The following is a 26,592-nucleotide window of genomic DNA, read 5'->3' as shown; positions in this document are numbered from 1 at the left end:
TGCTGCCAAAAGAGAAAAACCCATATAGGTGTCAACAGTCCAGAAGGTTCAAAATCAAAGCCATGTTTATGGCAATGGTTGGTAAACCCCTGTATGATGCTAACAAAAACTTGCTACATGATGGTAAATATGACATTTTCCCTTTTGTATAAAAAAAAAGAGCAATTAAGTCAAGTAAGAACAGAGTAGCAGGGACAATGGAGACCAACGCAATAGAGAGTGTCACCAAGGAAGTGATAAGGAAAATGTTGCTGGAACATGTTATCCCAACAATCAAAAGCAAGTGGCATCCCAGCTTACCTAAGAATGTGTTTATACAATGGGATAATGCAAGGCCACACCAAATCCCAACAGATGCAGAGTTTCAAGAAGCATGCACATCAGATGGGTTCAACATTCAGATGGTTTTTCAGCCACCCTAGTCCCCTAATAATCTCAATGTGCTTGATCTAGGGCTGTTTACCTCAATCCAATTCATCCAATATCAATCTTTTCCAAACAATTTGGATGAATTGATTGAGAAGGTCAATGAGGCTTATGCTGCGTTTGATCCTAAAGTCAATAGGAATACATGGATCACTTTGCAGAAATGCATGACTGAGATAATGATTAAGAATGGAGGCAATAACTACCCCCCACCACATATGGGCAAAAATAGGTTAGAGAACCAAGGAAATCTTCCAGAACAAATAGAGGTCAGCATGGACATTATTCATCAAGCAGTGGAACATCTCAACACTTTGTTCAGGCCAGTCAACCAACCACAAGATGAAGACACACAAATGCAGGTAGATGCTGATTAGAAGGACAAGTAGGAACAGCAAAAGATGAACACGTAGACTGCCACACCTAACCACATTATTTTGTGTAAGCAAACCTAAGTACATATTAGGTTGTAGATGTATGTTTTTGCTTATCTTTTTTGTGGTTATACGATTTTCATTTTCCTATTGCGTGTACAACTGCAGCCAGGAAGGACTATGTTTTTATGAAATCCCAATGGCTCCAACTGAAGCACTGTAAAACTGAGGAATTATACATATTAAAGGAATATTGATATTTAACTACACTAGAAGCTACAGTAAAAGCAAAAATAATATTTCAAACCTATCTATCTTTTCAGAAAATTCTTTCAAAAAAAAAAATCTTTTCAGAAAATTTGTGCTGAGACTCAAAGACATGATAAAAAAAAATAATAATAAAAAAATAAAAAAATTGTGCTATCAACTAGTCAGAACGAGGCAGCAGGAAGCTGAATCCCGAATTGTCGCGAATAAGAGGAGGAGGTTCAACGTCTGAGATATCTGTTTTTTCCATTGATTTTGATATGTCATCAACAGAAAATGGAATACTGCACCAAATAGAAAAAAAGTAAAAAAATTAGTCTCTAACAAGCAGGCATATGATCTAGTTTTGGTTGATCACTTGAAAAACTCTTGATATCCTGAGTATATCAAGATGATAAACTTGAATTTTCTCAGATAGAAACATGTTTGTTGAGGAAGACATCACTACTAGTTCTTTAAGTATGTAACACATAAACCAGTACAGAAAAGAGTTCCAGAATCCAGAAGAAATGGAGGAATGCAATTCACACTATGGCAAGACAAAGCGGGATCAATGTAATTCACTATATTCTCTAAGAGAAGTCAGAAATACGAGCAGACCTTGAATCGTCATCCAACAGAAAAGAACTGCTAACTGCGCTGTTTGAGTCTTCCATCATTAGGACCCTCATATTAGATATAACCTGGTTGCAAAGAATAAATTAAGCTAGCAATTGGACATATTAATTCCAACAAACCAACTAAAATCTATTTCTTCCATAATCATGAAGGCAAATATTGAGAGCTGGGCTTACCTCTGGACTCACGCTATGGGTGCCATACCTGTCATCCCAGTACATTGTGCTAATCCGGTACAACTGTTGTATACTTAGAACCTACCCACAGGCATAAACAGTGGTCAAAACTTTTTGAAGATATTACTATGCTGATCAACTATTGATCTCAAATATTTTTTACTCACAGGGCAGAGGTGATGGCTAATTTCATCCAAGGATTTCTTTGGCTTCTGATGTATGACCTGGGGAATTAAAAAAAAAAAGAGTAGAAAATCATATTACCACTCAGCTCTCTTGCACATCAGTCATGATAATAACTGTGTCTGATGAAACAAAGATGATGAAAGGAGGTATGTTACCAGAAAACCAATAGCCTGTCTAATATGCTTCAGTTCGTCCCAGGCTGAACCTGCATACTGCATCCTTTCCATATTACTTCATATTAAATAGAGGATAACTACATGAATTCAAAGATCAAATAAGCTTAAAAACTGATACCTCTTCTGTTGCAAGGTAACACCAATGTTCAAGCTCAGCCAAACCAGCCTTAACATATTCACCATTACTAAATGAACAACATTCACGCCTTAATAGAAGGCTGCCTCAAAAAGTGGAGAAAGCTTACGTTATATTTTCTATCAAGAGTTAAAAAATCCCAAAGTATAAATGAAATACAATACCTGTTGAATAATTGAACATTGATGAATGAGAATATTTGTGTGAATACCTTTCGTGCCAAAAATGGAGGCACCTGAAACAGGAGGAAGAAAAAACAAGCCAAAAAAGCATTAACGGTGCAATGACTAGCATGAAAAAGCATATAATAGGATGGATGTTCACTTAAGACATCAAAGAGGGAATTGTAAAGTTATAATGTCTATATAAGATTTTTTTCCTTTTTTTTAAAAAAAAAAAATCAAAAAGGCATTCATAGACCAGCGCAATCAAAACCAGCCCATTGAAATAAATTGCCTCATTGATCTTCCCCCTTCCTGTTTAGTTCTTAATTTCTTCCACCTTTTCTATTTACTCTCTTTCATGCTGCTTCACCTTTTCTATTCATTTTTCCAGTGAGGTAAGCTACTATGGCACAGGACAAGAAGAAACCAAAAGAAACATAAGAACAAAGAGGTTAAACTAACATGATTTGCTTTCGATGTGTTCAAGAAAGTCCCGAGACTTTTAACAATTGCTTGCCAGTGAGCAATCAGCGCTTGCTGGGCTGCAGTGTTTGCAACTGAACGTGATGAACTCTTGACTAAACTTGCTCTTGATGTCCGTGGAGCCTATTTAGAAAAAGGGCTAGCTCAGATCAGAGATAACTCCAGGACTAATGACTTCTATTTCAACTCGAGGAAAAAAAGGCAAAGTACAAACCTGGATGCACAATCCAAGCAGTGGAGAAATTTCTTTCTTAAGATTGTCTCGAATCATTCCATAAATCTTTTCAACGTATGCTGTAAGCTGCTGCTTGAAAAGCAAAGCTGGGTACTTGGCTTCAACTTGGCGCAGAGAATCTGTACCGCCAGTCATGCCATTATTGGCAAAGGCAAGACTAACTCCATGCGGGATTCCTCGGAAACTCTATATAGAGGCAAGGAGGATATGGGACAGTTAAATTTGTCACTAAAAAAATCAGATCTTTCAAGAAAATGAATCTACTTCAAATGGCATAACTTGGAAAGATAAAACCTTCTCAGATAAACTTACCTGGCCCATTCTCCCAAAAATAGTAGCTGATGACGTCCTGCGGCGCTGTGGTGCCATTCCAGCCGCACTATTTGCCTTTAGTGTGTGTTGCAGCAGCAGAAGAAGAGTTGACGCATTTGACAACCAATAAGCCAGTAAATCATTGTTATCCTGTGCCTATTTTCAAAGAAAACGAGACTCAACTTAACAGATTTCATTTGAAAGACTAATCCAGAATATTAGCATTTTTTTTTTTTTTTTTTTTTGTCTTCAAAAATATATATATATATATATATATATATATATATATATATATATATATATATATATATATATATATATATATATATCTTCTAGACTTTTCATTATATCTACTTTGATTCTCATCCAGAAACCTCAATAATCTCGAACCACTTATTCGTAAATAGAATGTAAAAAGTGAGAGGCAAAAAGAATTTGATGTGATATCTGTCCACAAATGGGGTTGAAATCAAGATATTAACAGCTAGGAAACAAGTCAACTTAGCAAATTGTGCATGTGCTTGTAAGTTGTAACGTAAAAGACCATGCAAAATGGATGCCAAGGACATCCCGCTGGTGTCCAATCGTTGAACAGTGTCCCTGTTTCCAAAATGTGTCTGGTACTTGGATAAGTACCCATGTCCAATACATTCACTTATATCTTAGTAACATAGTGGCTCAGATTACAAACCTCAATGGCATGACCAATTGTCTGTATAATTCGGTCAAAAATACCAGTTCGCTCCACTTCAAATGATCTCCAATGGAGAAGGCATTTGTATATTAAGCAGGCAGCTATCGGTCTGTTCCCTGCAAACCCCAGAGGCTGCACTATACATTGAATAAGCAATTCCTGATTCTCCTGCTGTTTTTCATTAAGAGATTTTTGTGGTTTCTCTTCTACTTCGGTTTCTCTATGATTCATGGAAGGGCTATGCAAATCCTGAAGCATCAAGAGGAAGTTATATGAGTAAAATAGAAACTGCAGTAGGCATAATGCAAAGTGGCCGAGCATTAATATTTTAAAGAAGGATACCCGATAATGCGTGTCTACAAATTGGTTACTTTCAGATCCCCTCTGCCAGTCAAACAGGAAAACAAGGAACATTAGAGAACATTTAGATTTCATAATTTGGAGATTATTAATTTGTTATTCCCTCCATACCAAACCAATTTTTCTAAAGTCAGTTGCCATTTTAAGATGTCTCAAAAATATCTTCCTGTCAGTTATAATAAAACAATATTAAAAATGTTACCTTCTCATGAGCACTTTGGGCCCTTCTCTAGTTACCTTTTCACACTATTACATCAAGTTTTTTCACTTTCCTTTACAAACATTTTCTCTCTCAATCCACTTTATTCTCCACGTCCAAAACTAACAGCAAGGCTATTTTCAGATAAAGGAGTATTCAGTATTCATCACCGAGTATACCTGACGAACCGATCTTTGGCGACCTGAGGCGAACTTATTGGATGACATTGAGACAGCTTGTTGGCGAAGAACTTGATTCTCTGATTCCAAATTGGCAATCTTCTCTTCTAGCCTGATCGGAAAGGTCAAAAAAATGTGAAATAAATGTTAGCGTCGCCAAAAATTCGATTCATCAGAACTGAGTCAAAAACATTAAAGAATTACATACACATGTTTTGAACATGCCAAAATAATGTTGATTCAGATCCTCCATGCCTCTCAATTCAATATTGAAAGTCTATATAATGCAGAAGTTACTGATTCAAATCTTTAATGAAAGAAATTACTAGCTGAACATGATATAAGCAAACTAAACACATTACACACACGCCCATTCAGGATGGGTATCCAATGTAGGTACTACAGTCTCGAAAAGAAGAGAGAGACATGCAAAAGGACAACTTAAAATTAAAATCAAATAACATATGGAGGCATTGATAGAAATAACACACAGAAACTTAATTTTAATGACCTAGCACTACCCCCTCTTCAGGGAAGGTCAAAATGCATGCATTCAAGTTCCAGTTTCATGTTTCAGACTAACTCTCAGTGCTTAAGGCTGACAAGGTCTTAGACACTATAACAGGGTTATCTTGAATGCAAACTTATCAGCTTGCAGGGCTTTCTCCTTAACAGCAACCTATTTACAGTTTCTTTTATAATAACGAATCAACAAGTTTAACACTTGATATTGGGAATTTTCTCCAAGTAAAAATGTAAAATACAGGCAACCAAAAAACAAGGCAGTCTCAACATATCATCAGGAACACTTCTCACATAAAGTTGACAGGATAAAGCATCGAGGATCTTGAGATACCGCAGATTTGACAGCTTCTATCACCATTATCTAAAAGTAATATACAGATAATTATTAATTAATTTATCCAGCTACTTTCTGTCCCAATTGCACATATCTTCCCAATGAGATGAAAGTAAAACCTTAGTGTCTGTAATCAAGGAGACAAGGACCCATTAATTTACAGTCTTTGTGACTCAGAATCTACACAAATTTGAGCTAGAACCAGCTTCCTTTTCATTAAGTTACCAGAACAAAACCCACAGCAATTCCAAACTTTGGGTTGCTAGTAAGGGAATGCTTCAACAACTTTACATTATGGATGTGAGAAAACTCTCTTCTACAGCACAACTTGACACATCTGTTTAAGCCACTACTATAAAACTGAGAGATATAACACCATCTGTATTCAGACATGTAAGAAAGGAGACTTTCATATGCTTGTAATAACATTACCTATTAAGGGATTCTTGGAGCAGCAGAACCTTTCCATCTGAGTCATTTAACTTTTTAAGCCTTGCTTCATTCAATTCATGTGCTTCAACAAGTTTCCGATCAGATTCGTCAGCTCTTTGTTTCTCTACTTCAAATAAGACCTGAATATTATAGATCTTAAGAAGTCAGTCAAAGTGAAAAAAAAAAAGAAAAAAAAAAAAGAATGTAATAATAATAATAGTAATGTTAAAAATTGCACACAAGCTGACCGTGAAGGTATTCATGCAATACTTACAAATATTTCGAATACAATTTCAACTATATTGGAACGTGTAAAGATATAAATTATTACTAATTTTATGGGACCAAAGATCTATGTCTAAACTTACCTTAAAACTTTCCACTTCTGCTTTCATAGAATTTAGTTTTTCTGTATCTTCAACAAATACTTGAGTTTCTTTGACAATAGGGGATGCTTCTTCATGGGCCTGTTTCAGAGCTTCTCGTTCCTTCGCAAGTAACGAATTTGTCTCATCTATTTTGATTTCCATAGCTTGCACAGTAGTTTGCAGTTTTGCTATTTCCTGGGCTTTTGCTTCCTCTATATCGGTCTGCAAGATAGTAGCATATATCTTCTTATTAGAGCATCGAAGGAGGGATAATAATGACTTGAGAGCAGTATTCAGCTAAAACCTAGTCCTCAACAGAATTCACAACTTCATGACTTGCAAATAAGAAAAAATGCAGTACCCGCAACCGTTTTTCCAGCTGTAAACGCAATGAGAGGTCCTCAACTTGCTTCTGAAGCTTGTCCTTTGCTTCCTTAAGGGCCCCTGTTTCTCTTGACGCCTGCCCAATACAAATGGAAACCGTTGATCAAAAGCATGAAAATAACAAGCAGAGGGGAGCATCCATGAGATACTATGATGTTAAATGATGGTTCTTTTGACTGAAATTGACAATGACGGTAACAGGATGTTATATATAGAATGGATAAAAAAAAGTAATAAACTTAAAATAAAAAAAAAAAAAAAAAAAAAAAAAAAAAAAAAAAAAAAAAAAAAAAAAGGAAGAAGAAGAAATTTGGGATATTATTGATAGTTAATTGCTTTTTATGAGACAAAAACACCAAATAGAGTAAATCAATCCCAGCTTAAGTGGCTGGACACTTTCACTAAGAATTAGCTAACAGAATAGAACTTTAGTCAATATTGATCATATCTCCTATCTCCCTAGTGGGCTCTATTACTATCATTCCTTCTCTAACTAGCTCACTTTTCTTGCCCCTCAAGATACTTGTCAAAATGCACTACTTATAATGCCCTTCCCCATCGACCTGATGCAGACCATGCAGTACAGATATTGATAAGATGGAAGATTGCATTTAGCTTTAATCATATCAAACTTCCTTAAGTAATGAAAAAACATAACATGAGGGAGGGGATTGGGAAAGCATGCATTTGACTCAATTAGCTCCATCTTCATGCCTAAATGGCAATTACTTCAGTTCAAAAAATCGAGTATGAAAAGCTTAAATGTTACATGAACTAATCAATTGATTTACTAAATGGATTTTATGTAACAATTTGTGATCTTGTAGTCTTACTTCCTTAAATTATTTAGTTTTAAGATTACAATTTGTGATCTTGTAGTCCTATTTCCTTAAATTTTAAGATTACACTTTGTGACCTTGTATTCCTATTTCTTGTATTTGTGATCTTGTAGTCCTATGATCTTTAGTTTTAAGATAACAATTTGTGATCTTGTAGTCCTATGATCTTGCAGTCCTATTTCCTTAAATTTTAAGATTACAATTTGTGATCTTGTAGTCCTATGATCTGCAGTCCTATTTCCTTAAATTTTATCTTTTAGTCCTATTTCTTGTATCTGTGATCTTGTAGTCAAATTTCGTGATCTTGGTAGTCTTATTTCTTGTAGTCCTATGATCAGCAGTCCTATTTCCTTAAACCTCTCTCTCTCTCTCTCCCAATTAATAACCACACGGACCAAAACCACACGACCGTGTACCTTGACCCACACGACCGTGTGACATGTCTTGCAGTAGCGGACCTACACGACCATGTACCATGAACCACATGGCCTTGTATATTGAAGAGTACATAATAACACTGACTACACGATCGTGTACAATGGACTACATAATCGTGTACCTACTCGGTCACCGATTCAAGGCATATTTCTCAACAAGTACAATTCAGATTAGCAAGCACCGGGACAGAAGGGAATTGTCAGCCTTTTGTTTTTACACTTCAGTATGTGACATGTGCAGCAAGAAGATCCAAAACATAATGTAAAGAACTGAAATTAATAAGTAGTTCGTAAATGTAAAGAGGGGGGGGGGGGTCTCTCTCTCTCTGCACAATCAGCTTTTTAATACAGCCCTCTATATCTACCCCAAAAGCCTACACCCCCTATTAGTTACTCTTAATATGCATGCACAACCCTAAGAAGACAATTATTTGAAGACAAAAGGAGTATGTATGATATCTACAACAAAAACAAAGGAAGAGAAAAACAAAATGACAAAAGCATGATCAAAAGGACTGTAAACCATAAATTAAATATGAAAAATATACCAAGGTAATCCTAGTTTCAGAAAACGTAGCAAGGAAGATATTGTAAGCAACAAGCAAAGTAACAAAATTTACAAATCTCCTAGATTTGCATAGAGGATAGCCATCTACTGAAAAGAAAAATAAAAAAATAAATCCATAACACCAAGAAATTCCCTGCCATATCTCCACAATTAAACAATAAAGATCTAAGCTGTCCTTGTCTTCAGCCTGTTAGTTTTACTTAATTCTATAATGCTTTCATCCAAATAGAAGGGTACTGCTGTTACTTGATATCATAAAGGCTAAAGTATGTCCTTATTCTATTACTAACAGAATCACAAGACAAAAAGCTTTGATTGCTATGTGATTACCATTCTTAGCATGTATTTGTACAAGGAATTGCATTACCCTGTGCCATCAACACTCAAACCCTCCTATATAGGATATCAAAAGATCTATCTTGACTAAAGAACCAGCTGCAGCATTACACGATATTAAATTTATTTAAACATGAATAACATACAGCTGACTAAATGCTACATGTCCAGAAAACTCTTCTGAAGCACTACCCAGTAGACCTTACCCTATTCCCATACAGTAGCATTAACTGAAAAGGTGTTCATTTCATTAATTCAAATATCTAAATTCCAGGTGATGGCCTAAATTTTTGTTTAATCAGCCAAGCTTGGAGCATTTGATTCTTCCTCAGCCACATTCTTCAGATGTATGCTGTTGGTATCAAGAAATAGAATCATAGCCATTAAATATGATATATTATCAAACCATGGATGTGAATGAATTGGAATCAGGAGGACAGGGACTTATCCCACAGACCTGTCTCCATAACCTGCCCAAAAGGGATCAGCCAGCGCCAATCACATGTCAGTCAGTAAACGCTTAAAAATGTAAAGATGTACCATGTTGAGCCCCTCATACACTAGTTAACTATTGCAGGGGGGGAGGGGGGATTGGGTGTAGATAATTGTTAAATATCCCTTCCCCATCCTTTGTCAGGGTAAATTTATCTCCTGCCAAGCTTTATAAGAGAAGGGCTAATCCAGTTTATCAAGATACCCATATCCCAGCATTTGAATTTTCTGTTTATGTTGGATGAGGACATAAATGATAAGAAATACTGCCATGTATTTATAATATACAGGATGGCACAACAAGCATAATGCAAGCAAAACTCGATAACTGACCATCTTGAGCTTTCTTAGTTCTCGTTTTGCAAGTCTTCCCCTCCATCTACATTGTGTAACTAAGGATGCTTTCCTTAGATTTTTATAGTATGATGAAGCTCTATGGCAACGCCATCGGCTCTGTCCCAAGTATGACCAGAGTGTCAGAAGTATTATCTTTCAGAGCAGAATAATATGATAAAATGAGCCAATTCTGAAAAAAAAAAAAAAGAACCTGAATAAGAATTGCCACTTTGTTTTGCCTTCTAATGTGGTATTCTTTACGAGCAGCCATTGTCCGTAAAGTCATTTACAAGGCTAGAACTGAGATACGAAGTTTATTATACTTATTCTTAGCTTGAAATTTACGTGCATTCTTTTGAATTCTGGTAGCGGCTGCTTCCCTTCTCATTTTGTCAAACAGTTTGCAAGCAAGGTTTCCTAAAGCCACATGAAAAATGCATATGAGTAAATCATAAGTATAAATTGCATGTTAAAATTCATATAACTAGGGAAAGGAACATTTCCTTGGGCTCTCACACAGAGAGACAGCTCCAACTCCCCAACTTCTAAGGCCTAGATGCGCCCTACCCTAACCACATCTAAGAGACAGAGAAAAGAGGAAACAGGGGGAGGGGAGGGTGGGAGAGACCTAGCAAAATTGTATGATTTATAATCCTTTAATATATTAAGAGTTTTTTTAAAAAAAAAAAACAAAAAAAAATGAGAAATACACATATTTATTTTATACGAGACATGAATGAATTAGTTCTCTAATTAGATTAACAGTATGTTTGGAAAGAATGGCAGAGGGAAGGTGTGGATAGCCTTCCAAATCTTCCAACAATTAAAGGATTTGGTTTATCGTAAGTGAAAGGGTAATGGATCTTTTACCATCTCATCCCATCCCTTCCCTTCCTGTCACCCATTCCATATCCAAACAAGGGAAAATAATGTTTCACTCTCTGTAACCCTTTAAATTGCCTCATACAAACAAACAAACAAACTATTAGAGATTCATACCTTTTTTTTTTTTTTTTTAGAATGTTGACTCATGTTCAGGGACTGTTATGCTTTGTTTGGACAGCAAAGAAGGAAGGAAAGGAAGGGGAGGGGAAAAGGAGGAAGGGAAGGGAAAAGAAAGGGAGGGGGAGGTGAGCTCCATTTTCCCTCCAAATCTCTCCAAATTTTGGAGGGATTATGCTTATTAAAGAGAGAGGGAAAATGTATCCCTCGCTCTCCCTCTCCTTTCCCTTCCTTCCCCTAGTCCTTTACCCAAACGAGAGAATTTGTCTCCCTCCCTTTCTATTCTCTTCTTTTTCTTCTATTTCTTTCTATCCAAACAAAGTGTTAGGAAATGTATGATCGTATGTGTATAAAAGCTATCTTAAAGTCAGCACATAGAAGTGATCAGTTTTATGATTCGGTATATTGGGCTTATTAAGCATCTAAATTGGTATTGGATCATATGTGTAGAACCTAGTTCCATCTCTTTTGATTTTGAGGGAGCACGGTTGAAGATTGTATATACCATAAGTTCAATGGGAGTAAACATATTTTCTTGGCCTTATGTGTTGATGACATATTGCTTGCCAGTAACAATATAGAGTTATTGCATGTAACCAAGACATTTGTATCAAAGAAATTTGAAATGAAAGATCTAGAAGAAACATTCTCTTTCTTAGGATTTGAGATATATCGTGATTGTTCTCGAGAATATAACCAATTAGAAACTATATTGAGAAGATTATTGAAAAGTTTGGCATGCAAGATAAATCAGGTGATACCCCTGTTGCTAAATGAAATGGGGTTTGTCTCGACCAATGCCCTAAAAATAATTTCAAAACATAGAGATGCAAAATGTTCCCTATACTTCAGCAGTGGGGAGCCTTATATTTATACACGTCCGGACATTGTGTAAATTGTTGGCATGTTTGGCAGATATCTAAGCAATTTGTGATTGGATCACTGGGAAGCAATCAAAAGACTGAGAGTAATGCGATATCTTCAGAGAACAAAACACCACATCCTCACACATAGGAGGTCGGGTCAGTTAAAGAACACTGGATAGTCCGACTCCGATCATGTTGGATTCCAAGGCTATTCTAGATCCACTTCAGGCTATGTTTATCCACTTGCCATAGGATCCATATCCTTGAAGAGAGATAAATAGGAACGAACTTATACAGATTTCCACTTTGGAAGCAGAGTTTATAGCATGTTTTGAGGCATCTAATCATATTTTAAGGCGGCGAAATTTAGTCACTGGAATGTGAATTGTAGATGGTATTGAAAGACCTCTAAAGATATTGTGTGACATTAGGTCTGCGGTATTGTATTCTAATTAAAACAATAGTAGCTTGAAAAGTCAAAACATATTGATATCAATTTCCATGTTGTTAAAAAAGGAATTCAGAGTGGAAAGAGTTGATGGAACATATTGAAACAATCTTTATGAATGCGGATCTCCTTACTATACCACCCAAGATCTTTCATGCGCATACAGCTCACATGGGTACTACGACATTTGGCAATGTTCAGATTTAGTAAGAGTTTGTGTTAGAATGTTCATTTTATTACAGACAATCTTTTTATATAATTCTAGAAGAATCAAGTACATCATTTAGTCAAGTTTTGATATAAGTAGGGCCTATTCTGATTTACTGAACTGAGCTAAACTGAACTGAACTGATTGGAGCTGAATTGATTTGAACTGAACTAAACTAAACTAAATTGTTTATGAGAGAAGGAAATTAGGAACTGAACTGAATTGATTTGATTGGAGCTGAACTGAAATTAAGCTAAAGAGAACACGCCCGTAATCATTGGGGGCTTAGTCATAATATTAAACACAAAGGCTGTTTTGGTCCTAAGTTGGCATGATAATTGATTAATGGACAAAATTTCTAAGTGATACCTTCGTTCATGATAGCAAAGAATTGAGGTCATAAGAAGGTCAAAAGAGTATACATATTATATGAGGAAATTAGGAAATACATGAGGCCCAAGTGGGAGATTGTTCATATAATAATAACATAGGCCTACATGTATGATCATATGTGCATAAAGCCATCTTAAAGTCAGCCCATTGAGGTAATCGGTTTTTATTATTCAGTGTATTGGGAGTGTATTTTGAAGTAATTCTTACAATGACGCTATTTATAATGGAGAATTTACCTCTCAGAGATGCTTGTATGCACTCTGCTGCCTCACACAATGCAATAAACTGTTTACGGGCATAATAAGTTCGCACACGTCTCTGTACAATCTTTGCTGCATTGCTGAGTACCTCAGCTCTTCGGGCATCCAATTCAGCCATCTGACCAGCCCTCAGGAACACTTTAGTTTTGCCTATCTGCAATAAATCTGTTAAGTAAATAACTGAAGACAGAATACAGGAAACCGACCATCAAGTGGACAAACAGTTTGGCTGAACTTAGATAGGATTAAAGCAGAGCAATTCACTTCAACAATACACTGATGTCCATATCAAACACAATAACTCAATTCCCTTGAAAAATTAGCATCAAGCAGAAACCTTAGAGGCTATAGTGAAGAATCAAATTGTCATCATCTCAAGGATAGGAGTAGAGTAATACCTGGTAACCTTTTAGCCCTTTCTTTTCCAATATTTTTTCACATGCAACTTTGTCATCATAACTGCATACGAACTTGGTCAGTTAATACCAGATAAACCATTAGGAGGGGGAGAGGAGAAGAGGATGGAGTGATTTTGTAAAAAAAAAATCAACAGAAGCAATAGTTCAACTTCAGTTTTACATTAAAAAAATTTAAAAGAAGATGATACATACTTCCCTTCTAAGGCCTCTGGAACAAGGAGTCCAAATCTATTAATAAACTCAAAGAAAAGACGACGAGTAGGGTAACCTGCACAACTGATTCTGATTGCCTCTAGGACCCCCTAAATGAACAAGCAAAAAGTCGATAAGTCAGATTGAACCAGAACAATAATTGTGGTAGAATACATTCTATACATTAAAAGTAGTCAAATAGATAAGTTGCACTCACGCCACAACGCAATTGTTGTAAGATGTTCACATTCTCAAAAATAGAAGGCTTTAGATGATTATTTGGCTTTATACATCTTATGTAATGAGGTTCTGTTGAGCTTAGTATCTCCATCAGCTGTTGCAGTTGTAACTACAACAAAAAAACCATATAACAACATTATCAACCTATTCTACAGAAATAGAAGAAAGTTCCTTAAAAGTCAAATATGTCGAAAAGTACCTTAAACCGAGAGCCTATAGAGGAAAACTTAGAAGATTTGTTTGAAGATTTTGTTGTCTCCTCTACCAATGGAGGAAAAAGGCCTGCTACAAATGGACATTTGGAAGATGTTACCAGGTCTTGATGTTCAGGCACCATATAGTCCTTATTTTTGTCCAAAAATTGATCTGATTGATATAGGACCTAAATCAAAATGCAGTGAATGCAAATGAGTATCATTGCACCAATGACAAAGCACAATAAATGACTGAAAGGTCGACATACCTCCCCAGCATAATGAGAAATAATGAAGTCTGTTCGTGAAAGCTTTGGCTTGAGAAGGCGCTTGTGATTTTTGTAAGTCTGATAAAGCTTTGATGCAAATGTCTCAGGAGTTGACTTGGGGAACATACTAGAGAAAAAGAAAGTATAACAAAAATGTACATGAGCGCAACTGGGAAAGGAATTAAAACAGCCCGCTTCAAGATAAATCTTGCAAAGGTAAAGCAACCTTAGAAAAGGCGAAGGAACAAGAACTGTGTGCTTTCTTTATTCAATACATGTGTATCTATACATAATTAAAAGTAGAATGCTTACCAAGCCTCATCCAGAAGAGCTATTATTCCACCTGTTTTCTGCAAAGAAACATAGGGAAAGGTCAGGCAAAGCAACTATCCTAATTCTAAATAATAGTTGCATGGGGGAAAAAAAAAGTGAGCAAGAAAATTCAACTCAATAGGTAAAATCCGTATCAGATCAATAAAAGTCAGCTTAACACAACAGGGCCTTTGACACGAAAGAAAATGATGATTAATGGTTCAAGTCTTTCTTCAAAAGTTCATTGTTGATTACTTTACTTAGTTTATAAAAGCTAAACCCTAAAAAAGAAAAATAAATGGGAAAAGAAACTAGAAAGAAAAGAATATGCATCTCACATCATTGAGAGAATCAATTTTAAAATAGGCATATATAGAAATTTGTCTCAGTAATTAGCCCACATTCTCCCAAAAAACATTAAATATTTCACAAATTTACTTGATCAAATCTCTTCCCCCAGGGATTGGGCCACCTCGTCTTCCCCTCCTCACTCCCTCCCTTTTTCCTTCATGGCATAACAAGGTTCTCCAAAACAAGGGGAAAAAAATTATCAGCAATAAATGGGAAGATAAAGGATAAACGAACACTCAAACCCCAAAGAAACAAGAGCAATAAGCCAATAAGAAGGATGCATTTGGGGAAGGGGAGGAAAAAACAAAAGAGGAAAGAAAGACACATATATAATTCTAGGAAGCTTTACCATGGTAAAAGAAAAAAATGAAAAAATAAATTACAGACCAAGAATCCATGTGAAACTAAACTAAGCTAATCCAAGACCAAAAATCCCCCTTAATTTGTTTGAAATGTTCTTCATAATATAATTATATACACTAATAAAAGCCATATCAAAGATAGGCCATAAGACCTCTTGGTTCTTGCAACTATGCTAACTGATAATAGATTATTCATATGATTATATTTATTATCATTGACTTGTTCTCCAATGACAAAATTACAGATCCTACCCTCTAGTCCTCTACATAGGAGCTTCCTGCACTCAGTTTCTAAACTCCAACCTATCACCCTTAAGTTTGAAGGTGCAAGGTTATTAATTCATAATTCATGAATACGAATGTTGATGTACTAAACTAATCACTCATAAGCACTGGGAAACTTTAACTCCCATTTATTATAAATCCATAAATAGGAAACAAATTTTCTAATTGGACTACTTGCCGTTAACACGAGATCTTATACCTCAAGTTCTTATCTGTATATCTGCATTCTGTAAATTTCTACCTCTAATCTTATTTTGACAATAAGCTCTAGATCCTGCCTTTCATTTCTTGCAAACAAGAATGTAAACAACTAAACAATCATGCGATCACCAGTTCTTAACTTTGTAAACGATGCAATTATTTTATATGGTAGTTATCCTAATCCTATTTTACTTTACATATCAGCACAGTAAAAATTAAAAGAGCAGACTATTACCAAAAATCGAGATCACGAGTCTATGGTAACACTTAGAGAAGCCCCAAGGTATATGGTTGACATGTTTCATTTAATCTCAACCCACACCCAAAATCTTTGGGATAATGTGTTGAAGACTTGAAGGTGAGTGCATTCATGATTTCCTCACACCTATAATATGACTCATGACAATCATACATGGTACTTCAGTTTATTTCCATTCCCTTTTATTTGGGCTGCAAAAACGGCATAGAGCTACATTGTTCTTCAATTTGTGATCTAGAATCTTAATATAAACTCTGATCATAGAAATAACTACCCCCCCCCCCCCTTCCTTCCATTCAATTATCATAACCTTACAGGATTTGTCTTAAAACCCATATCATTTAGGGCTGAGACTGAGATTCTTGGTCAAACAACAATATTGAAAGATAACTGAGCAAGAAAATTACCTTTTCGATAAGATCAAGAACATCTTGATTGTCGACAAACTGAATGTAGCTCCAATGAATCTTCTCTTTTGTATACTCCTCTTGCTCCATTTTGAAGACATGCTGCAAGTGCCCACAAATTTTTATTAGAGCTGAAAAAGTAAAATCAGTTGAAAGTGCAAGATTTATACAAAAAAATCTCACCTGGTTAAAATGTTGCTGAAGCTTTTCATTTGTAAAATTAATGCAAAACTGCTCAAAGCTGAACAAGATGATACCAAAATATAAGTTTTTCCTTGTCTTTCAAGAGAAAAAGGCTTTCCAAAAATTTAAATACATATAATCCCTTTGTATAAAAATAACTGTCACATTATCCCAACCCTGTAAATTTTACAAGTCTCCATGGTTTTACAAAAATAACTTTGTGATACCTAGTGTCCCAAGGAATATACATGACTAAAATTTATGGACAGATGAGAACTATTACAAATGACCAGACAAGAATCAGAAGGACATATCAAAAACAGTACAAATTTAGCAATCAATGTTCCTCAAAAACAGGAGGGAAAAGGCCATATGCACTTAAATTCTGAGTCAAATCCTCAAAACCACTTTTAAGGCCACCAAAATCCAATGAATGTTGATTACCCTTCCAGTAGGAACAAACAACAATGACACATGTCAAATGATATTCCAAAGGATCAAAGGCTCATTTAAGAGGTAATTGCTCCAACCAAAACAGCTCATCACATTACCTAACTAAACATGTAAAGGGTCCAACTGGAATCTACACAAAATTTGCCATTGTAATGCTTAGAATGCTATTATACAACCAAAACAGTCCCAAAGCCCAAAACTCAGATCTGCTAATAAAATTACAGCTTCCATAATAAACAACAGATGTATAGTAGGTACAAGCAAAATTGGTTGACGGAATTCTATTACTAAGTGAAATAGATTCTCTGCAGATGTCTAACCTCTGATAGACCAGAAATTAGTCAGAATAACAAGACCCATGTCTTCACAATATATATACAAACAAATTTTCCTTGTCAACTTTGTTTATTCTTACCTGTTATGCTTAAAACTTTCAAAACCATAGATATCAAGGACGCCAATCAAGGACTTCGAATTTGGATCCTGTCCAATTGATACATTAATTTTATCAACCAGCCTGCAAAAGGAAAGCATAAATCTAAGAGAAGAATGACATCATTATTCAAATTCAAAAATAGATAGGAAGCGGCAGCAATAGGATTGCTCTAACACTTTAATCATACCAGTCAAAGAGACGAGAGTAGATTGTCTTAGCTAAGCCATCCCTGCTAACTGTGGCATTCAGAGGATCAAGACTTCTTTTTATGACTTCCTCAGGGGTAATCATGACACGTTTCAGTAACGCATCTTCCAATGCCTGAGCATCACACCTAACATAAATTAAATAAAAGTTAATTTTCCTGTCTGTGTTAATGTTGCTGCCAAAAATTGTTGATATGCAGAAGTAGTTCATACATGAGAAGTTCCGAGACAACATTGAGATGAAATCTTGATTTATCATCTTTTATAACAGAGGAATCTATCTCCTTTCCTTTAGCAAAATCGATATTTCCAAGATGAAGAATTGCAGCTACTACTCTAAAAATTGCTTCCTGAAGAGAAAGAAAGTGAGGAAAAGAAAATGCACAGCACCACAGCTTCATATCCATGCACAGATAATTAAAATGAATACCTGCTCCTTCTCACTGATTCCAACAACATCCATAGCTCTTCGAGTGGCAAGATAATCTTCTGCATCACTCACGCCAACCAAGTCAATGCACTTTGACTGATTAAGATAATGGAATGTTTTTGGACTTCCTAGTTTGTATTTCTCTATCTCCTTGAAACCAGAACAGCGTCGCCCAAAAAATCCCATTTATGTCAACATTTAAAAGAAATGGAATACACACATACCAGTAATAAGACTTATTTGAACAGATTTATACCTCCTGAGGTGCTGCACAAAGCAGATAAAAACAATGGTAATTACGCTCAGGATCACTGACTTGGCAAACACGAGATCTTTCTAAAAGGTAAGTTCTGATAGCGGCCCCTGATATTCTTCCACGCTTGTCAAACTGGATCTCCACAAATTTACCGAAGCGACTGCAATAACAAGTAATTTAAAACATCCAAACAAACAAAAAACTTAAGGGCATCAATCATGGATCCCAGGACAAGAATCGATTTCTTATTTTTATGCAGAAACAAAGAATATCTTTTGTACAATTTTTGCTGCAATATATGCTTAGAGATGGATTAACACTGATCTTTAGGAGCCAAACATCCTAGAAATTAAGTTGCATAAAGATGTTTCATTCGAGTGGGAAAATATTGTTCACCTGGAATTATTATTTCTGACTGTTTTAGCATTTCCAAATGCTTCAAGAACTGGATTTGACTGCATATCAACCAAATAGTACATGTAAACTTCATATGACAGAAAAAAATAAAACATATGGGGAAAAAAACAAAAGAATCATACTTCGAGAACTTGTTGCTCAACCGTGCGTCCCTCAGTTGATGAACGACCCCCCAAATAAGCAAGGTATCGCATCAACATCTTTGTAGTCTCAGTTTTACCAGCTCCACTTTCACCACTTACAAGAATTGAATTGCTTTTCCCCTCATTTATCATTGCCCTGTCCATCCACAAAAATTTACTCTTGTACAACACTTATATTTTGAAACAAAAAGCAACAGGATCAAATATAACCTATAAGCAACATCAGCCACTGCAAAAACGTGAGGACTTAGCTCACCCAAGGGTGCCCCTTTGTATTGTTGCATCATGTGAGAATCATAGAGATGAGGCAGTCTTTGAAATGGATTTATGGCGATGAGTATATTTCCAGTATAAGTCTATCAACAATAAAAATATTTGCAAAAAAAGAATTCGGTTAGAATCTTACCTTAAATGATATATATTTTAAACTATATGGTAAAATATATTGAGGAAAGCGATAGATACACAAATTAAGCCCATGGTGTTCTCTGAATGAAACAAAATTTACATGTAATCCTAAGTGCATGACAACCCCTAAAAAACCCATGCAGCAAAGGCCTGCAAGGCAGGCACCTAAGTAAACCATTCACTCTTAAGAAAGAAATTACAAAGAGACCAACCAAAAAATCTTATATTACTCCTTCCCAACCCTAGGCGCCAAAAGGTAAAGCCGTAAAGGTGGTAAACTTATTCCCAAACCAAAACATAAACAGTAACAGGACAGAACCAATGGGTATTCTTCTTGTACAATTATGAAAGTCTCTCTCTCTCCTTCTCAATACTTTTTCTTAAAGGGAGGGGGGATGACGCCCAGCAGTACTTACATAGATTTCGTTGAACTCATATCTAGTGCGCAGGTTCTGTAAAACACCTGGCTCATGCAAATAAGACAGCTTTGTCATGTCATCAACCCCAGCTGGAGGAGCTTCCATATCTTTGGGATATAAATTTGACAATTTTGCAACAACCTATACAGAATACAGGTAAGACACTTAATAGATTACAAGTCACTAAATTCTTCAATTCTGAACATGAACAGATTAATTTTATTAGCCACCAGAATCAATCAATTTGAAGATGAATAGATAAACTATACTTTTCTACCATAAGAATAAGATTTTATACAATACCCTAGTGTTAAAAGATAAATGCTTGAAGCAACAAGTCTGATGTCAAATGCTTTTCATAAATAAGCAATGGGAGCAAACAATGCCATGTTCAGAAACACAATAGATTACAAGCTCTGAGGCAATCAAAATTTTATAGTCTATTCTATATATCTATGAGCATGTGTGAGCCCAAGTCCTTTCAAATGTATGACAAGGTAAAATTGGGTTTTGACTATAGAGAAATTAGAACAGAGTCGTTTGCAAACAAGTAATTTTCACAATAATGTTTCAGCCAAAGTCCTTTCCAAGTATGACGGTATACACTTGGGTTTTGACAATACGAGAATTTATACAATGGCATGTTCCCAAAGCACATCTAACTTAATTGGCACAATGGCATGTTCCCAAAGATCTCTCACCAGAGATATAATCTAGCAAATCTCTACAAAGCTGAGCTTTGTTTGATAACCATCTACTATCATAATTAGCAATGTTAATGACCAGTAAAAATCATATATAATGACCTAAATTAAGCTGGGTTGTTGGAAATACTAAGAAAGAAAGATTAAAGCTACAAGTAACTTAAGGAGGAATTGAAGACAGACTGATAGAGTAATTGAAATTATCAGGTGACAATCTTGCTAGCCCAAAATTTGTGTACAACCAGCATAACCCCTCTCCTCGTGTTAACATCAAAAGGCGCATCAAACCTCCATCCACTAGTTTTGAAAGTGTTGATTGACAAGCAAAAGCATAAAATGTCAGGGTACCTTATTTTCATCTGAAGTTTCAATTTCAGCTTCTTGTCCATTTATTTTTATAACTTGTCCATCAATCCAAGCTGATTTTAGGTCCTCAACCCAGACATGAGAGCCTGCTTTTATGTTAACTGGAGTACCCTGTAGCAAATAAAATGAATAATATTACAGATCATCTTTAAACCAAAAAAAAGGACCACAATTAAACAGTATTTGGATCAGAGAAAATGGGCCATCAAAAGAATTGTCATCAACTCATCAAGAATATTACTTTGTTCATGTCTCACTGTACACTTGCAGCTGTATCTGAGACGAAGTGAGTAAACTGAAGTCCAGGACTTAGTAATTAGCACAACTTTATGTCCTGGGATAGAATAGATTCTTTATATTTTGATTCTGTTTACTTATGGTGCATTTCCCCAATTGGCAAAGGACTCATCAACAGATTCAACACCAAATAGATATTTTGATTGAGATTAAAATTAACATAACTCAAGGCTACATGATTACTAGCTTTTGATGCAAACGATAAAGTTAGAGTGCTCCTCACTATGTACATGACATGACCTTGGTATCTCCCCACAGCAACATAAGAAAGACACGGACGCAATCAAACATTATAAAATAGGCATATATATTAGAATGTTACATCATAGATCGTAGAGAAGTATAGGAAAACTTGACATGACATTAATATTCATTGGATCTTACGAAGTACCTGGATTTGAACCCTGGATCATCTTAGTCAAACTGGTCGAACTTATCACTGAAACTATTTAGCTGGCTAATGTGTTTTTTACATCTTCACTGCAATGGACTCTACTATAAACTGGATATCAGCCATTCCACAATATTTTTCTTGCCATACTGAAAACTATTACATATACTTCAATATAATTGAACTTCAATTCAAAAAGCGCCATCAAAGAGTTTCAAATAAGAGCTATGTTGACGTAAATCTACCATTAACCCTAATCAACTTCAGCTGAAACAGAGCCTCTGTTACTTTGCTCAAAGGATCTAATATGAAACTTCATACACCTTTAGTTCATAGGATAAAAAGACATTTTATTTAGTCCATCATAAGCCAAAACCAAAACATCGAGGACAATAGTAAATCTTTACAGCTTGCCTTTTTATAAAATCCGCTTTCATAAAAGCATACAAGTTAAACTTATATTTCGTTACCATATTACGAGGACACCTCATAGCAAAGGTAGAAGTTACTTCTACAATTTGATGCTTTATACAATTATACCCCATTCCATAGCATCTCCAATGACAAGCTAATTGCATAATTAGCTTGTCATTCCACATAGAATTTCGATTCCCATTTCTAGCTAGTTTCAATAGTTTGTATCCCAATGAACTAGCAACTCACTTGCTAATTAAACAAATCCTACTTGCCAGTAAATGGTTGGATACCATTCTACCTCCTTTTTCCAAGCAAATTAGCTTGCCCAATCTAATTTTCCATTTGAACGTCAACAACCCGGCAATCAAGCTATTAGCTTGGGCCTTTTAAAAATTACAAGCAAGTCGCTAGCTACAATCATTGGAGATGCGCTTAACTCAATAGAGGCCATGCACATAATACTTAATAGTACACGGTTTTTCTAGTATGACGAATTTATGGAATAAAAAAAAAGTTTCGTTAACTAGATAGATAATATACAACGAAGGGAATACCATACAAGTATTAGACTTCCACTGCATTAGTATTAATTTGACATTACCAAGCTTTGTTGCATTAATTTAACCAATGGTACTTCCATGACATTCTTCATCATCTAAGATATCAAAATCAAACCAAACAATATGAAACTCAAACAATCATCATTCTTACAAAATTTGACATCTATAATTACATCTAAAACCAAATATTTTCATATCTCATAACAAACAAATCATCAATCAAATTCCAGCAATTCAAAAACAAAAATAAAAAATAAAATAAAATCACATACCATCTTTAAATATCAAAACCTTGATTCAATTATCGCCAAAATTTGCAATCATAATCATCAATTACACGTTCGCCAATCAAAACCCTTGTCCAATTAGGGTTATAATCCACCAAAATCAGAGAAAATCAATTGATTTTCATCATCATCTTCTTCTTCCTCTTCTTGGTGGTTGAATATGGAGTTGAGAATAGTGATTTTCTCTCTCCTCGGCAAAGAAGTGGGAGTGACATTCTGCAATTAGCCCTGTAACTTCGCGTTGATGTCCATCAATCATTGCAAATTACGCCCAAATTGTAGGAGATTTTTCATGGTTCTTAAATAATCGTAATTTTGCAGTTTTTCTCGCTCGAAATTGGCGCGTAAATTGTTTCATTTAATTGTGTGCATTTTAGAGAATGTGAAGTGCTTTTTGATTTTGGGTGGTAATGGGAAATTTTGTAGGAATTATTAGATTCATCATTCTTACAATACTTCATCTATCTCAACGACGGTTAAAATTTTCAAAAAAAAAAAAAAAAAAAAAAACTAAAAAAAATAAAAAATAAAAAAGGAAAATTAATTGCGAAATCGCAAAATACAATTAGTTTTTCCTAAATTGTTACAAAACTGGATGATATTATTTTGATAGAATTTTTTGAGACGAAGCTAATGAGATTCCACATGTTGAACATCAATAAAACTTACCTAGTTGTCAAACAAGTCAACAATGACTTATTTAACTCAATAATAATTAGTACAATTTTAAATAACGCATTAAACGGGTTTTCAACCAAATTTCTAAGTGGGGTAAAATACTCCAGAGCTAATCAAGTAGGCAATAACATATGATTTTTTTAAAAGCAATAACCCATGTCACTAACATAATAATATATACTTCCTCTGTTTCAAGTTACTCGCAATAATTACCAAAAATGGCCGTTTCACATTACTTGCAACAAATTTTTTTTCTTTCCTTTTTTAGTAAGTTTTTATGTGTGATTTTACAAAATTATCCTTATTTTTTTTAAACACCCTAATTAAACTACTGATTTTAACTTATTAACTTAAACCCTAACATTAATTAAATTCATTATTTCCCCCGAAATCATTCCTCTCCCATCTAAACCCACCACCCACAACCCTCACCGGCAATGACAAAACCATAGAGACACCACCGTTGCTGGAAATCGCTGTTGATGTCCCTTTTGTTATGGCCGCCTCCGTTTTCTCTCTCTTCCTCTTCTTGTTGTTTTGTCATTGCTGATGAGAGTTGTGAGTTTCGGATTTTGGGGTTCTGGGTTTGGGTTCAAGTTCATGGGTTGTGGATTTTTGTGGGTTCGTGGGTTGTGGATTTCGGGGATGTGGGTGGTGGGATTCGGGGTTGTGGGTGGTGGATCTAGGTTTGGGGGTTGTGGGTTTCGGGGTTGTGGGTGGTGGGTTTCGTGGTTGTGAGTGGTGCTCTGGGTTCGTGGATTGTGGGTGGTGGATCTGGGTTCGTGGGTTGTGGGTTTCGGGGTTGTAGGTTGTGGTTCTGGGTTCGTGGGTTGTGGTTCTGGGTTTCGTGGGTTGTGGGTATCGGGGTTGTGGGTGGTGGGTGGTACTAGATGGTGGTTGTGGGTGGTTTCGTTGTGCTAGATGGTGGTGTTGGGTGGTTTCGTAGTGCTAGGTGGTGGACTGGTGGTGCTTGGTGGTGGTGGTGTTGGGTGGTTTCGTGGTGCTAGGTGGTGGACTGGTGGTGCTAGGTGTTGGTGGTGGACTGTTGGTGCTAGGTTTTGGGTTGGATTAACACTTAAGTGTATCCCTTATTTTTCATTAAACATGCTTTGAATATTTTGTTTAAGAGTCCGCAATTCCCTAGTTTGTTGCGAGTAACTTGAAACGGAGGGAGTATAAGAAAGTACAGCGTGTTTTGTAAAGTTCATTTAATAAAGTTAGTATTAAAGACTATATAAATGTTTTTATTCATAATTTAAATCAATAAATTCATTTATATTTTAATTAAATGTACAAAGTGCAAACTATAGTTGTATGTTTATTTATTTATTGAATGTTATTTACAATTTTTCAGGGTATTATTTTTTAATTCATAAAGTTGCGACAAGATATCTCAACCATTGGTGATATTTTGCTTTACTAATAACTAGAAATGTCTAAAATAAAACAAAATCAAGAGGAACTTTAATTGATAAGAAGTGAGAGAAATACAAAATGAGGAAAGAGAAAAAACAAAAAGAAAAACAAAAAGATTAGAAAGGATGGATGATAATATAAGAGAAGAATATATACTAGTAGAAGAGGTAAAGTCTAGAATACACCTAGTGTACAATAACTTTTTGTCCATCCAACCATCTAGTATTATATTTATTTGAAAAGTGATTATATCATTAAGAAATTGATTATGTAAATATATCATTCAAAAAGTGAATTTATCGTTAAAAAAATATCAAATACTAGTAGTAATTATTTCATCCAAAAGATAATTATATCATCTGACTAAATTGTTTAAAATACGTCTATAATGTGACTATATTATTTGAGTGTGTCAAATATTAATTAATTGTAGACTGGATCCATACAAGACCTGCTAGAAGAAGTCTTTAATAAGACTTGAAACATATAGTAAAAGATTGATAAAACATTAACAAGAAATGCTAAAATCAAAATAAATGTGACTAACTTGATAAGTAAAGATGTAAAGATAGCTATGTATGATCATGAAAGTATTATCTTAAGTTAGTATAATAATAAAATATAATTAATCACTACTATTTATCTTCAACTAATTTAGTAAAAAATGGAAAAAATAATTTATCGGAATTTCAATTGGTTTTCAAAGTTTTAGAGAAAAATCATTAACTCTTCTATGATCTCTTAGTTTTGAGAGTAATGAGAATAGAAGGTAGCCCAAATAATAATTGCTTTCACCTCCAAAGTGGTCATTTAGATACATTATAATAGTAAAGTTGGTTTTATTAATCCCAAATTTGCCAATTTACTATTATTAATCCCAACTTTCGATTATTTTTTTTTAATAATCCCAACTTTAGGAGGGATTTTCTTTTAACAGATCAACAAAAGTCAATGACCTATGATGATAGTTTACTTGACACGTGTTAAACCCTGATATATATATAAAAAATAAAATAAAATAAAAAACTAGCAAAAAATGAAAAAATAATCCTAACACCGGCAATGCCCCCCGACCACCACAGCCACTCCTTTCCTCACTTCTACCATACCGAAACCCCCTTGCCACCTCTGACTAACCAGCCTTGTCTTCCCCTTCCCTCTTCCCCCCACCCCCAAATCAACCCTATCCCCGCAACCACAAAGTCAGCCATGCCCCAACTCCCACCGAAATCAACTACTTCCATCCCTTAACGATCTCGACTTCCAACCTGCCAGAGTAGCCCCACCCACCGAAATGACACGAACCCTAACCCTTTTCCCTTTCGATCCAGCCTAACGAAGGATGGGTTTCGATCGGTGGGTTTTGAGCGAGGTAGGTTGGGTTTCGATTTGGTTGGTTTTAGGATTGGTGGGTTTCGATT

The 26,592-nt window shown here is 35.3% G+C and overlaps 1 pseudogene across 1 annotated transcript; it reads right to left on the bottom strand.

Moving 5' to 3' along the window:
- Positions 1-1,082: 1,082 nt before the first annotated feature.
- LOC145574609 (myosin-9-like) lies at positions 1,083-23,481 on the bottom strand (annotated as a pseudogene). Its single transcript, XR_014098106.1, has 38 exons — positions 23,063-23,481; positions 21,108-21,236; positions 20,053-20,196; positions 19,439-19,584; positions 19,208-19,364; positions 19,065-19,123; positions 18,669-18,828; positions 18,413-18,562; positions 18,196-18,332; positions 17,964-18,110; positions 17,756-17,857; positions 16,888-16,945; positions 16,705-16,806; positions 14,840-14,877; positions 14,528-14,654; positions 14,264-14,446; positions 14,042-14,173; positions 13,825-13,934; positions 13,612-13,672; positions 13,190-13,367; positions 10,248-10,453; positions 10,034-10,153; positions 7,006-7,104; positions 6,645-6,866; positions 6,277-6,416; positions 4,986-5,097; positions 4,590-4,631; positions 4,245-4,496; positions 3,554-3,709; positions 3,221-3,427; positions 2,986-3,129; positions 2,524-2,594; positions 2,342-2,441; positions 2,203-2,259; positions 2,029-2,085; positions 1,862-1,942; positions 1,668-1,750; positions 1,083-1,351 (listed from the first exon to the last, which is right to left on the bottom strand). The product of XR_014098106.1 is annotated as a myosin-9-like (transcript).
- Positions 23,482-26,592: the final 3,111 nt, after the last annotated feature.

The sequence above is a fragment of the Chenopodium album genome, chromosome 13, assembly GCF_948465745.1.
Source record: "Chenopodium album chromosome 13, dcCheAlbu1.1, whole genome shotgun sequence".
NCBI classification, from domain to species: domain Eukaryota; kingdom Viridiplantae; phylum Streptophyta; class Magnoliopsida; order Caryophyllales; family Amaranthaceae; genus Chenopodium; species Chenopodium album.
This window is presented reverse-complemented; position numbering and strand designations above follow the sequence as displayed.